Genomic DNA, 16,370 nt, shown 5'->3' on the forward strand with positions numbered 1-16,370 from the left:
TCCCTGTTTATCAAAATACCAGAATTAAATAAATGCTTAAAGGTGTTGGATAAAACTACAGTAAATAATTACTACTATTTAAAAAATATGCATTTTTGTGGACAGGACTAGGAATCAACTTGGTACCAACGACACAATTGGTACTGTGTTGTGTAGCTTGCATGCAAGAGACCAACTTGTTTGCAAATAGTCACCAAGTAACCACCAGTGTAATTGTTTGCATCAGTTTGCAAAGTGATGCAAACTGATGTGGAGAGAGTTTGCCTTCAGAGTAAAAGTTGTGCCTTACCCTTGAATTCAAAAATTTCCAAAGCCACAACTTTTACTTTCATGGTAAAGAGTCCTATTTGCGTCATACTCATCACAGTTTCACCACTGCTCAGCAAGTAGTTGGAAAGTGTTTGCAAACAAACCTGTCTCCATGCAAACTATTGGCAACTGTGTTAGGGACAGAAGCAACCAGAAGGTGGTTTTCAGCGCAGCGGGGTATGTCTCTTTATGACCTCTTCACCAAGGTACATCAGCAACCTCCTGCAACCACTCACAATTGGTCAGGGAAGACATTTCCTTCTCTAACCAGTGTTTCCCAGGGGTCACAAACTACTGATTAGTAGGCCTGAATGACTGGGGCCTAAGTCAAATTGTTGACTTCTTTTGGGATAGAGTATGCTCAATGATGATTGTATTGGTGTGACCAAAACAATTCCATATTTTTAATCCCCTTGAAGTGGGTGTGTTTTTATGAGGGTGCAGCAATTGCTATCACGCTCAGAACAAAAGTCCAAAATAGACATTTGCAAGTAGCTTCAAAGACACATGTAGCACAGATCTCATGACCATATTTTGTGAACAGCAGGTAAGGTGTTAGAACTTTTTGTTCCCATTATTATGCTCTTGATTTCAAACACTCTTCTAATATGTTCATGGCTTCTCAAAAGTTATTAAAGATTATTTAAGTTAGTTTCTTTTATTGCAAAAAAAGAAAAAAAAATGACAAAAGTCCTGTCTTACATGACACTTTACCGATTTTGTGTGTTTTCCATGTATTGAACCAAACATAACTTACTTTATACTGCTGTGTTTTGGAGTTCAGAGTGCTAAAAACTGTGCAGAAATGGTATGTTTCAAAATCTGTACAGCCAGGCACGTTAGCCAAGTCACTCTCCTTCATTCTTCCTTCACCTCCTTTCTGTTCGGTCCATTGTAGAGGTGACACTCTCCTTGACCTCCCAGTCACACAGCACATGCTGCACAGGGTCAGTTGCGCTTGGCTGGAGCCGTGATTCTCACAGAGACCAGGTGAAAGAGAAAAGGTTGTAGGTTTGATCTTCACACAACCACATCAGGAGCAATTCTGAAGCACTCTTCATAAGTAAAACACTCTTTCTGATTGCAGATAAGAGTATCTGCCAACTTTCTTAAATGTAAAACGTAAGCCACGTATCAGACTGGTGGATCAGAGGTTTAACAGGCTTTATTGGCAGAGCAGTGCGAGTGAGATCTGGCAACAGACTCCTAATGAAGACGTCCTGGGATGAGCCCACTGAGACAGAGCTCATAGAGAGGACATTGATCAGAACCACCAGACTGAAGACAGACATTTACGGAGACTGGGAACGCAAGAGGAAAGAATGGAGGAATTCAGTCGGTTGATTCAATCTGATGACTTCATTCAGTTTGTACAATATCTGCGCGTAAGATCTGTCAACACCCTGCTCGGTCTGGTCCTCTGTGTGTGTATGTGTGGTAGAAAGGAGGAGGTTATCCTTAAACTTATAGAGCAGGTGCAGTCCATTGAAAATCCATTCAGTGTTGCTGTCACAGCGATTCTCTTCCATTGAATTAAGAGGGGTCAATCCCACAAATCAAGAGATTACGCTGCAGGGAGATAGAGGACTAAGTGCTCAGTGGTGTACACACACCAATACACACATTCTCTGTGATGTAGGTCTATGCATGCGTGTACACTCTAAGTAATATTAGTATTCAGTTTTATGCTTAAATTAAGCTATTTAATTTTTTTTTAAAAAGCGACCAATGTGTTTAAAAGTAGAAAATATACTGGCATAAAAAGGTTCTCAGTAGGCTCACTTTGTTACAACATCTCTCAAACACACTCTGACACACACACAAACACAGCAAACCCACTCGTGTGTGACCATGCGGTGGTTGCTCTGTAGCGGTGCTGGCAGGAGGAGAGGTGGTTGTGGTTGTGCTGAGTAGAACGATCTTGAGTTTGGGGACCTTGGCATTCATCACACACTCACACACATACGCTGCAGTAGCCCTGCGGTTCAGTCTGCTTTAATTATTACACGGCCAGCTAATCAATAACAAAGAGGCTAATCCTATTTCATCCCTTCATATTCATTTATGCCGGTGTCATATTTAAACTACCAATGCTGAGATTCTCATCAGACTGGGTGCGTCTGCATATTTTGTAGATGCTGCTGTACATGAAAGCTGAGGAAAGGTGTGTTTCTGTCCACTTGGTTTTTCAGTCTACACTTGAAAAACCCAGGTGTAAACATGAAAAAATGTCAGAAATTGCTGTATAAATATACACAAATTTACAAAGGAAACAGATGGAAATGTCCACTGATACTCTTAGCTAATTTCCCCATTAATTATTACTGTACAGAGGTAAACATTTAAATAACTCGTCCAATCACCCAAATTGGTTTAAATTGCCTTGTCGAGGGTGTGGCTGCTTTGAGTGACAGGTGGGTGCTTCACGCTGGCTTCATTATTCAAGCCCAGAGGCTGTTTTATTATTTGTTTTTAAATGTAATGATCAGTAAATAACTCCTACACAGCACAACCAGACTTGCCCATGTGTGCAGTCAGACATTAATGATTACATTTTCAATTTGTCAGCTATCTAAGCTTACACATTCACAGGACATTGCACATTAAATGCCCCTCATAATGATAGTTTTAAATAATATTCTTATGTAAATGGAAAGGAGATATTTTCTTTAGGCCCTTTAGCCAGTGTCTATTTGTTTAATTTCCCACCTGGAAGTAACAGTTTCACAACTTTAGGGCAAAGTAAAAAAAAAATTTGGCTCATTGGAGCATACTAAATTACACTATATTTAGTATGAATTGTATATTTTAGTATTCTCCATAATTGCATATGTTTTTTTATAAGTAAATAAATACATATTTTATTTGTCACATACAGAGTACAAGTGAAATGTTTGTGTCCGAGCTGCGGACACTTATAACTTTTTAAGCCCTTGTTAATAGCGAGGATTGACATTACATTTGTTTCTTCCCACGGCGATGTACTGTATAAAGCAAATTACGAGAAAAGCCAGGGTTAATTCCAAAGCTAACTGGATAAGACAAAATCCTGCTTCATAGCACAAGTCTCAGGATTGTAATATATTGACTCATATTATTTTTATGTTGATTTTTTAATGTTTATACAACATAAAACATTTCTTATTTTAGACTTATTTAGTTACTAAATGTCATTACTAATTTAAAAAAAGGCCATCTGTATTATAAAGGGACCCTAGATGACTCCTGTGGCCCAGCTCTGTGTAGCAGTGCATGCCCAAATATACTGGATATACTGTATTGTATTGCATCTTCTCCTCCCACATACCCTCCTCAGTTCACTCTGCTATTGAACTCAATTACAGAAAGCAGCCACTGTTCCAGACTGTAGCATCTCAGAGGACTCCAATACCGTCTGTCTCAGCATCGCGTGCTTCCTAGAGTAATTTCTACAGCTTCCTCTGATGCACTCAGGGTTTCAGTTTACTGTACAGTCCTGACCCCTCCACTATAATGAAATGCAGTTCTCAACTGTCAACACAGAAATTTGAATTCTAAGGGAGCTTTCTTTGAGATTTTTAATCTTGACCTCAACTAGAGTGAAAATAATGAATGTTTAAACCAATCGTCCCTCTGCTTTGTACTTTTCACTGATCATCGTCTGAATTCAATGACAGTTTGATGCGGGCCACCTGTGATTGAATCATACTATAGGATGAGCATACCAGTTCAATACATATCATGTGATTAAAGGTTCTTCTTATTTTCAAATGTTTATCCAGCAGCTTTGACTATTTGGTAGTTTCACAGATACATAAAAAGCTCATTTTTATCAATCAATCACTCAACTAGATGTACAAAAGGGCAAAAATATTGTACATTAAATCCCATACTGTATTTTCATACTTTTTAAATTCATACTGTATTTGAAAAAAAAAAGCTGTTCATGATGAAATTTGCTGTTGGTCTCTTATCTATTCCAAATCACTTGTTAACCAATCAACATTTGGCAGATGGTTACATCGTCTGCTTCCAGCAATATGCAGTCAGAATCTTGGAGAACCCCGCCCCCACACATGTAGATGTGTACGCAGACGGATTCGCAAGGCCATAAAAAATTATCTTTACTCACCATCTTTACCCACCACCTTCAGCTCTTGGGTGTCTCATTTCTCAGTCTCACTTGCATACCATAAACTCTGACTTGTTCATTGTAGGCCAATATCTGTAAACAGACTTTTTGCATAATTGTGTAGAATCTGTTGGTTTGGCCATGTTTTAATATTTCTGATTTTTTAAAAATATTTAAATAATATGATTTTAAATAATTAAATAATAAGTTTACACTCTGGTAGGAAGCTTCCTACCAGAAGCTTCAAAAAACGAGTCAAGATTTCAAGCTAATATGGCCTTCTTGCCAAATTTCTCCTATATTGTGAAAATACCCCTGCAAAATATCCTTCTTAAATCACTTGAAGCTGTTCGTTCACTTTTTATTTCTTTAAAAAGTTTAACATCAAAACGTATATTCCACCACTGAAAAGCAAGCACTCATGTTAAATTTTGCAATGAAGCAATTAATTTTCTTCGGGTCCACCCATCGTCCAATCACTGTGTACATTTTTACTACAGACAACACCTCTGCTGAGAGAGCCAATAGCTGATTCAGTGCCCATCAAATAAGCAAAACAACCATCTAGCTGTATGTTTTGTGTAAGGTAGTCTTATTTTCTTCAATTATGGAACTGGTTCATTGTTTTGACCCATAAACTGACTGAACCATGACAAAGAGGGTGATAAAGAGGTTAAAAGGAAAGCTGTAAAGCTGTCTTTCACAAATGTACAGAATCCAAATAGAGAAAGAAGAGAGGGACTGATGAGAAAGCGATGTGGACCCCATCCAAATCGTTTGACTCTTTAAGTATTTCCAAGATTAGAAACCAGCTACTGCTTTTTTCCCCTCATACTGCTTTGTCTTCTCTGGTTCATTTCCCTGTCATCACACAGACCCACATATACACTCACACACGTGCTGGGCCTGTCTCTCCTCACTTTCTTGGCTGTGATTTGCACACATTAGACTATGCACAAAAATTAAGTTAAGACTTCATCGTCCCTCAAAGACATGCAGATGATTTTATTGCGATTGCTTTGCAGCATGCTTAGCAAATCATGTGGAATGTTGCAAAACAAAATGGTTGTTTTGCATTGTGATCTATAGTACCAAACAGGGAGGCACTGTAAATAATGTTTCAGAAAGGCCTTGGAATGACTCATTTTGCCTCCCTGAATTATTTGCAACATTTCCCTATGCCAAAACACACTTGTTAAACACTTGAAGACAAAGGGCAGGAAACTATAGACAGACATCTGTTCATCTAAAGACAGCCGTTTTCCTCTTCTTAGTTGTTTATTGTTCACCTCTTAACATCCAATGAATGACCAGCTACTTAGGGTAAGGTTATGTTGCATCTTAGGTTACAAAACAAATATAGTTTCAGGAAGTATAATATGGTACCTTTTAAATAAAGTCTTTTAAAAACAATTTGGTCTCACAGTGCATCAAATAGGTAAAAATAGGGTACATGAAATAGATTCACCCTTACTCCGTGATATGGAATTTACCTAAAACCAGCCCTAAAAACATCATGAGTGACATGGTAGAAGTTTAAAGGATAAGTGACCACAGAAGGTAAGATCAAAGTGAGGTACACAGCCTTACAGTCTGACAAACACTTAAAGAAATGAACTCACAGAGTAATTCACCAATACCATGTTCTTATATGGCTTCTTGACTCTGTCTTTGTCTATGTGACCTAAAGTCACCCAGTGGTGGAAAAGCAGATAACAGCCCAACTGGTAGTTGAGGAATTAAAGATAGTGTCCAACCCTGAGGACCTTTAAATAGACCATACTCATCACCAACAGTATCTCCACTGGCGTCTTTACACAGTGTGACCCTTAGTCTGTAAAATTCAACCCCATCCCCGTTTTTTGTCCACAAGGTGATAAGTGGAGACTGTCGGCTGTGAATATACCATTAAATACCATGTATTTTATAGCAGAGGTTATTCAACTTTTCATTCCGTGACCCAAATAAGAAAATTATTGTCTAGCCCCAGGTCTCAGGCTCATTAAAATATATTGGTTTTCATGACATCGAGGGATCCACCGCCCACTGTAGGCCTATGACCTGTTTTGGTTCTTGATGTAAAGTTTCAGGAATTAAGTTTAACGAGATACTTGACTAGCTATTATTACAGTATTCAGTACATTATCCTGCTATGAATTTTTATTTTATTAGATCATCAGGTCAGATAAGAATGAGAATGAAGCAGATTAGTCACTCATAGCTGGGTGTCACAGAGACAGGCTTTTAAGTAGAACAGAAGTGATACACAGCAAAAGATAACCAATGAAGCCAATTTTTTTTCAACATTTTTTTCAGTATAACAAGCGTACAGATTGTTTTGATAATGACATAGGTATACTATCTCAAAAATAGGAATGGAAGAGATATCTATTTCTGTCCCTAGAGGTAATATTTAGACAAAGACAAAGACAGATAGCATGTTTTGAAAAAAAAAAAAAAGAAAGACAATAATAATTTATTGTTTATTGCTTCCTATTTAATTAATACATTTATGTTACCAAATTGTCACTAGAGGAAGATATAAAGTATAAAGAGTCAAGGGTTCAATGGCTAACATTTAGGGTATATACATGGGCGTAACTTTGTGCTGAACATTGGGGGGGTCAAGATCTCCCAGATTTATTTATAAATAAATAAATTTATTTATAAATAAATAAATCTGGGTAAATTCCCAGATGATTAAACATGCAACTATTTTGCTTGTAATAACTGAAATGAGCAAAGAAAATCAACAGCCTATTTATGCAAGATAATTCATAATTCTATTGGGGGGTTATATTGGCTGGGTCTGATTATTGGGGGGTCATAACCCCCTAACCCCCAGGAAATTACGCTCCTGGGTATATACCATGTTAAGTATTAACAGTGTGTAGCCATAGTTTATTTATAATTGTGGTCGAATAGTTAACATGTTAAGACATGTTTAAATGTTTATGATATCATATACAGTGCTGAGCTAAAACATCGCAGCAACTCCTGCCTAATATTCAATGTTGGGGTTATTACTCAATATAAGCCTGAGACTACAGCTCTGCACACTGACACAACTATCTACCCTACTGAGTACACATATACAATCTTTATTTCTGAACACAAAACTGACAAGACTAGAGATAGGTATCGAAAACTGGTTCTTGAAGAAAACTTGCTTCCAGTAGTCCAATTTTTTTTAATTGTTCATCTGCCTGCTATTGATCCCACTTATCGGTTATTGCACTCACTCTACAATCAGTTCAGTTTAGTTTGAGTGGCAGAGCAGGAAAAGAGCAACGCACTGCTCAAAAGGACGAGATAAATGGTAAAGTGGAAAACTGCATCCAGGAAAGAAAAAAACGCATTATGCTGTGAACACTTTCTTCTTTCTTCTTTGGTTGTTTGCAAGCATCTGCCAAGGCAACATGCTAACACTAAGCTAGCCAAGAACCCAGAGTGAAAGCTGAGTGAATGCTGACCCCTGCAGCCACACCCTTAACTTCAACAGTAATAAATAGATAAGCAATCACTCTGCAGCTTCCCTTTCTACCTGTTCACTTTTCTAAAGCAGAATCATTGTGGCGATCGTTTGGTTTTCATCTTTGCTATGTGCGGTCAGCTTTGCATTCTAAGATCTTAGACATGTGTGTCCTCATTGGGGATTTGTGTTGGTGTGAGCCCCTCCTGGATGGCCGAACTCCTCACCCTACCTATAAGGGCCAGCCACCCTTCGGAGGAAGCTCATTTCCGCCGCTTAATCCATGATCTCGTCCTTTCGGTCGCTAACCACAGCTTGTTACCATAGGTGAGAGTAGAGGTGTAGATCGACCCGTAAATTGTCCATCATCCACAGGAAAAGAGTCTGACTTATTGCCGGCTATGCGGACTAAGCTCTTGCAGCATAAGGATTGAATGGCCTGTAGCAATGGGCCAAACACCTCATACTCCCGAAGCACCTCCCACACTTGGAGGGACACAGTCAAATACCTTCTCCAAGTCCACAAAACACATGTAGACTGGTTGGGTAAACTCCCTTTCCCCCTTATCCTTGAGATTGTAAAGAGTTGTTCCTTGACCAGGACAAAAACTGTTTGAGTTTCAACTAATGGATGGACTCTCCTCTCCAGCATGATGGACTTTCCCAGGGAGGCTGAGGAGTGTGATACCCCTATAGTTGGAACACACCTTCCAGTCCCCCTTCTTAAAGACGGGAACCGCCACCCCGGTCTGCCAATCCAGAGGTACCACCCCTGATCTCCACATAACATTGTAGATGCATGTCAACCAAGACAGCCTCACAGCATCCAGAGCCTCTAAAATTAGAAATATCTTGTCTCAGAGTGACATTGAAAAACTAGTTCATGCATTTATTACTTCTAGGCTGGACTATTGTATTTCATTCTTATCAGGATGTCCTAAAAACTGAAAAGACTTCAGTTAATCCAAAATGCTGCAGCAAGATTACTGACAGGGACTAGAAAGAGAAAGGATATTCTCCTATACTGGCTTCTCATCATTGGCTCCCGGTTAAATCCAGAAGTGAATGCTTCTCACATACAAGGTCTAGAATAATCAGGCCCCATCTTATCTTAATGACTTTTTAGTACCATATCACCCCAATATAGCACTTCGCTCTTGCACTGCAGGCTTACTTGTTGTTACTAGAGTATTTAAAAGTAGAATGGAACTGAATTGAATTGAACTCAGGGCAAACCTCATCCACCCCAGGTGCCCTGCCACCAAGGACTTGTTTAACTGCCTCAGTGTCCTCACCCCTGAAGATAGATGAGTCGTCCCCCTCGTCCCCAGACTCTGGTCCCTCCATTAACCTCCTAAGACCCGAACTCGTCCATGGTATGCATTTTTAATTTCTCTGTGATATTTGGGCATATTAGGACCTGATGAATGTAAAAACAAGGAATCACCAGATTTCTTTTTTTTTTACCTGAATTTTGTTTCTAAGAAAAATGAGAGCCACATATGAGGATATTCATGTTTTTTGTAGAGCACAATTTAGTATTTTGTTCTAGACGACCCAAAATGTGATGTCCACATATGTGGACGCCAGGTCCTAGGAGGTTAAAGACGTGCCAGTGGAGGTCCTTGAAGTATTAATTCCACTACCCGATAATGTTCTCAGTCAAAGCCAGCAGGGCTTCACCCACACTATACACAGTGCAGATAAAGCACCCCTATCCCCTCCTGAGTTGCTTGATAATTTACCAGAAGCTCTTTGAGGCAGTCCGAAAATCTTTTTCCATAGCCTCGCCGAACTCCTCCCACACACAAGTTTTTGCTTCAGCCACTGCCTGGACCGCATTCCACTTGACCTTTTGGTACCCATCAGCTGCCTCGGAAGTCCCGCAGGCTAATCAAGCCCAATAGGGCTCCTCCTTCAACCTGGTGGCTCCCTTCACCTATGGTGTCCACTATTCGGTTTGGGGGTTACCACCACCAGGCCCGGCCCTAACCAATCTGGCGCCCTAGGCGCCCCCCTACATCAGCAGTGTAGTGTATGTACTCACAAGAAACCGAATAGCTTTGTCTTTGACCTTTTTTTTTTTTTACTTAAAGAAAGCAAATTCACAATCAGAATAATTAACAAGATAAAAAAAATATATGAATAAATAAATGAATACAAAAAATAAAAAATGAATATATGAAATACAATAAATTTTACATACATAAACACAATAAAACGTGTCAACAAGTTGGATAAAATAAATTAGAAATACAATATAAATAAGGCACTGCACAAAACAAGATATTAAATAAACCAGTATGACTTTAACAACTATATTACAAAAAAGGGGATCCTACAGAGTTCTCTAGTTGTGCTTTTTAATACTGCATTAACTAGAATGACTTACAAATTACTGTACACCACCCCCTCATCAACCTCACATCACCTGCTACAGCCTTACTCTCCTAGTCTTTCTTGCAGCAAAGTCATCTACAACATCATCATATGACAACTGATTTGAGACCACATGATTTATGCTTATGATGGAAAGTCCACTGAGACGTTCTTGCATCATAGTAGATCTCAGGTAGGTTTTAATGAGTTTGAGCTTAGAGAAGCTTCTTTCAGCAGCAGCCACTGTAACAGGAAGAGTGGCAAAGATTCTCAGAGCAACCCACATGTTGGGGTAAATTTCTGCCAGCTTCTTCTCATGCAGGAAGGTCAAGAGTTCCATGTTTGTCATGTTCTTTGATGGCAATGGTGGGAAATTCTGCATTTCCATTGCAAGTTCTGTGCCATTAATGTCCGGCTGGCTGTCATGGGTCAGAGTAGTACTCAGTGTTTGGCACTGCTGTAGCAGCTCTTCTTTTTGTAAGTTGTGGAAATTGAGGAGTACTCCAAACTAGAAACTTCAACAGTGCATCTGAAGAGAGGAGTATGTGACACCACTGAGTATTAAAGTCTAATAATAAAAACATATGATTCCAGGAATAAAATGAAATGATATAATATAAATGAAAAACCAAAGAGATATATGTATGATGTTAACTGATATGCAAATTAGATTAGATTCAATTTATTGTCATCATTACAGTGAAATGCTGAATGCAAAGTAACAGTATAATATCATATGAGAATGTTATGTTATGATTATCTTTGACCGAATCACAGCAGTGCTCATATTAAAAAACAGCATTCCCTCTCATGTGATATTGCTTAATTAACATTAATGATGTGCACTTTAACAACTAGGCTTACAACTATAATATATACAGGGGTGGAAAAGTGACTATTACCTGCAGGGTAAACGTTAGCTAACCAGAAGGCAATAACAATGTAAACAAAAAACACCTGCTTAAAAGATGAATACAAATGAGGAATGGTGGGAAAGGTGGGAGTACTGTAATTACCTAACGTTACATTATTATTTTCCATAACAATTTAGCCCCCTCCACAATATTAACTGACGTTAAAACAGTTAACTAGCTATTTATTGATTAGCAATTAGCGAATCATGTAACATTAGCTTAATGCTAAAAATTTAGGTTACTATCACATTCAGACAAATAATTTCATGTAGGCTAACGTTACCTACCTCTGTCTTTTTCTCGTTTCTCCTCCTCTTCTTTTCTCTTTTTTCTTCCCTGGGCACCTGACAGTTTTGTCCGTTTTGACATCTTGTGTTGATTTTTTGATGTGGTGACGTCCAAAAGGAACCATGATACGGGAAGGGAGGGGGCGCACCGTGCGGGGGGGGGGGGGGGGGTCGTAATGTTGTAACAAATAATATTTCTATTAAATAAGCTTTACTTTGCATTTTAATTAACGTGGGATTATTTTTTGTATTTAGAAATAATAGTACCAACTTTTTTTTTTTTTTCAACATTTGTGGCACTGGCGTGGTGCCCCCTGATGGACGGCGCCCTTAGCATTTGCCTATACGGCCTATGCCACGGGCCGGCCCTGACCACCACGACAAGCACCAACCATCTTGCAACCGCAGCTCAGTGCGGCATATTCGCCAATGGAGGTGCTGAACATGGTCCAGCCTTATGTATGAACATGGTGTTCAACTATGGTTTGCACAGAAGTCCAATAACAAAACACTGCTTGGGGGTTAGACCTGGGAGGCTTGCTGCTCCAATCACGCCCCTCCAGGTCTCACTGTTGTTGCCCACATGAGTGTTGAAGTCTAACAGTAGGACAACAGAGTCCCCAGGTGGAGCACCCTCAAGCACCCCATCCAGGGACTTCAAGAAGGCTGGGTACTCTGAACCGTTGTTCTGTTAAAAGGGAGTTTTTCCTTCCCACTGTCACCAACCTCTTCATGTGTCTAACCGTTTTTCCCCACTCGGCGACACACCCGCCGGGGGTAAAACTCTGGTAAGTGGTGATTCTGTTCTCAGACATGTGAAGCTAGAGACATAGTCAATTGTCTTCCAGGGGTCAGAGCAGGCGACACTGAGGGAAATTTAAAACTGCTGGCTAAGGGTAAACGTAAATACAGTAAAATCATAATTCATGTCGGCAGTAATGACACCCGGTTACGCCAATCGGCGGTCACTAAAATCAATATTGAATCGGTGTGTAACTTTGCCAAAACAATGTCGGACTCTGTAGTTTTCTCTGGTCCCCTCCCCAATCTGACCAGGAGTGACATGTTTAGCCGCATGTTCTCCTTAAATTGCTGGCTGTCTGAGTGGTGTCCCAGAAACGATGTGGGCTTCATAGATAATTGGCAAACCTTCTGGAGGAAACCTGGTCTTGTTAGGAGAGACGGCATCCATCCCACTTTGGATGGAGCAGCTCTCATTTCTAGAAATATGGACAAATTTATTAAACCCCCCAAAATATGACTATCCAGAGTTGGGACCAGGAAGCAGAGTTGCAGTCTTACACGCCTCTCTGCAGCTTCTCTCCTCCTGCTACCCCCCCAAAAACCCATCTCCATAGAGACTGTGTCAGTTCCCAAACAGACAAAAAACAAACTAAAAACCAGCAACAAACAACTTAAACATAAAAAATCACAAAGAAAGAACAATACAGTATCCACATCTGAACCAAAGAGTAAAACAGTGAAATGTGGATTATTAAATATTAGGTCTCTCTCCTCCAAGTCTCTGTAGGTACATGACTTAATAATTGATCAACAAATCGATTTACTCTGCCTTACAGAAACCTGGTTGCAGCAGGATGATTATGTTAGTTTAAATGAATCAACACCCCCGAGTCATTCTAACTACCAGAAATCTCGAAGCACAGGCCGAGGGGGTGGTGTGGCAGCAATTTTTCACACCAGCCTATTAATTAACGAAAGACCAAGACAGACTTTTAACTCATTTGAAAGCCTGATGCTTAACCTTGTCCACCCCAGCTGTAAAACTCAGAAACCAGTCTTACTTGTTATCATCTATCGTCCACCTGGGCCTTACACAGAGTTTCTCTCTGATTTCTCAGACTTTTTATCTGATTTAGTGCTCAGCTCAGATAAAATAATTATTGTGGGTGATTTTAACATCCATGTAGATGCTAAAAATGACAGCCTCAACATCGCATTTAATCTGTTATTAGACTCAATTGGCTTCTCTCAAAATGTAAAAGAACCCACCCACCACTTTAATCACGCTCTAGATCTCATTTTAACATATGGCATAGAAACTGAACATTTAACAGTGTTTCCTGAAAACCCTCTGCTGTCTGATCATTTCCTGATAACATTTACATTTACAATAATTGATTACACAGCAGTGGGGAGTAGACTTTATCACAGTAGATGTCTTTCTGAAAAGTGCTGTAACTAAGTTTAAGAATATAATCCACCCACTGTTATCATCTTCAATGGCCTGTACCAACATAGAGCAGAGCAGCTATCTGAACGCTACCCCAAATTAATAATAATTAATAATTTTACCTCCTCACTACGTATGACTCTGGATACTGTAGCTCTGGTGAAAACTAAGGTCTCAAATCAGAAGTCCCTGACTCCGTGGTATAATTCTCAAACACGTAGCCTAAAGCAGATAACTCGTAAGCTGGAGAGGAAATGGTGTGTGACAAATTTAGAGGATCATCATTTAGCCTGGAGAAATAGTTTGCTGCTTTATAAGAAAGCCCTCCGCAAAGCCAGAACATCTTACTATTCGTCACTGATTGAAGAAAATAAGAACAACCCCAGGTTTCTCTTCAGCACTGTAGCCAGGCTGACAAAAAGTCAGAGCTCTTTTGAGCCAACCATCCCTTTAACGCTAACTAGTAATGACTTCATGAACTTCTTCACAAATAAAATTCTTATCATTAGAGAAAAAATTACCAATAATCATCCCACAGATGTAATATCATTGACAGCTACCTTTAGTACCATTGATGTTAAGTTAGACTCTTTTTCTCAAATTGATCTTTCTGAGTTAACTTCAATAATTACTTCCTCCAAACCATCAACGTGTCTTTTAGACCCCATTCCTACAAAACTGCTCATAGAAGTCCTGCCATTAATTAATGCTTCAATCTTAAATATGATCAACCTATCTCTATCTCTACCTAATCGGCTATGTACCACAGGCCTTCAAGGTGGCTGTAGTTAAACCTTTACTCAAAAAGCCATCTCTAGACCCAGCAGTCTTAGCTAATTATAGGCCAATCTCCAACCTTCCTTTCATATCAAAAATCCTTGAAAGAGTAGTTGTCAAACATCTAACAGATCATCTGCAGAGGAATGGCTTATTTGAAGAGTTTCAGTCAGGTTTCAGAGCTCATCACAGCACAGAAACAGCTTTAGTGAAGGTTACAAATGATCTTCTTATGGCCTCTGACAGTGGACTCATCTCTGTGCTTGTCCTGCTAGACCTTAGTGCAGCGTTCGATACTGTTGACCATAATATCCTATTAGAGCGATTAGAGCACGCTGTAGGTATTACAAGTACTGTGCTGCAGTGGTTTGTATCATATCTATCTAATAGACTCCAATTTGTGCATGTAAATGGAGAGTCCTCTTCACACACTAAGGTCAATTATGGTGTTCCACAGGGTTCGGTGCTAGGACCAATTCTGTTTACAATGTACATGCTTCCCCCAGGCAGCATCATTAGAAGACATAGCATAAATTTTCACTGCGATGCAGATGACACCCAGCTCTATCTATCCATGAAGCCAGGTAACACACACCAATTAGTTAAACTGCAGGAATGTCTTAAAGACATAAAGACCTGGATGGCCGCTAACTTTCTGCTTCTTAATTCAGATAAAACTGAGGTTATTGTACTCGGCCCTGAAAAACTTAGAAATATGGTATCTAACCAGATTCTTACTCTGGAAGGGATTACCTTGGCCTCTAGTAATGCTGTGAGGAACCTTGGAGTCATTTTTGAATAAATAATCAGGCCCCATCTTATCTTAATAACCTTGTAGTACCATATCACCCTATTAGAGCACTTCGCTCTCGCACTGCAGGCTTACTTGTTGTTCCTGGAGTATTTAAAAGTAGAATGGGAGGGAGAGCCTTCAGTTTTCAGGCCCCTCTTCTATGGAACCAGCTTCCAGTTTGGATTCGGGAGACAGACACTATCTCTACTTTCAAGAGTAGGCTTAAAACTTTCCTTTTTGCTAAAGCATATCGTTAGGGCTGGATCAGGTGACCCTGAATCCTCCCTTAGTTATGCTGCAATAGACGTAGGCTGCCGGGGATTCCCATGATGCATTGAGTTTTTCCTTTCCAGTCACCTTTCTCACTTAGTATGTGTTAATAGACCTCTGCATTGAATCATATCTGTTATTAACCTCTGTCTCTCTTCCACAGCATGTCTTTCATCCTGTTTTCCTTCTCTCACCCCAACCAGCAGCAGATGGCCGCCCCTCCCTGAGCCTGGTTCTGCCGGAGGTTTCTTCCTGTTAAAAGGGAGTTTTTCCTTCCCTCTTTCGCCAAAGTGCTTGCTCATAGGGGGTCACATGATTGTTGGGGTTTTCTCTGTACCTATGAAGCACCTTGAGGCGACTTTTGTTGTAAAAAACAGGCCTGGCCCGGATCTGGCATCAAGCTGGCACTTCTGACTGACTGGTGCCATGGCAGAGTGTATGTCAACCAGATGTGCGCCAGGTCTGGCAATGACACCACTGTTTATGCGATGGCATGCCATATCTGGCCCGATTATGGTTTGGTTTATGTGGCCCAGGCTCATAGAAAACAGCTCTGGCCGGGATCCGGCATCAAGCTGGCACTTCTGACTGACCGGTGTTATGGCAGAGTGTATGTCAACCAGATGTGGGCCAGGTCTGGCAATGATGCACTATTTATGTTCCTATTTTCCTATTTTAGTTAGAAGACCCAAATGCCATGTTGCAATACTATACTGCCATGGTAGCCAACGTTTCAAATGCAGGTTTGACAGGTTTGTGAGTTTACACTTTATCCAAAACCTAATGAGGATTTACTCATCTTTGCCAGTGGGTGGCTGTAGCTCAGGTTGTAGAGCAGGTCACCTATTAATCGGAAAGTTAGTG

The sequence above is a fragment of the Oreochromis niloticus genome, linkage group LG20 (genome assembly GCF_001858045.2).
Source record: "Oreochromis niloticus isolate F11D_XX linkage group LG20, O_niloticus_UMD_NMBU, whole genome shotgun sequence".
Lineage (NCBI taxonomy): Eukaryota > Metazoa > Chordata > Actinopteri > Cichliformes > Cichlidae > Oreochromis > Oreochromis niloticus.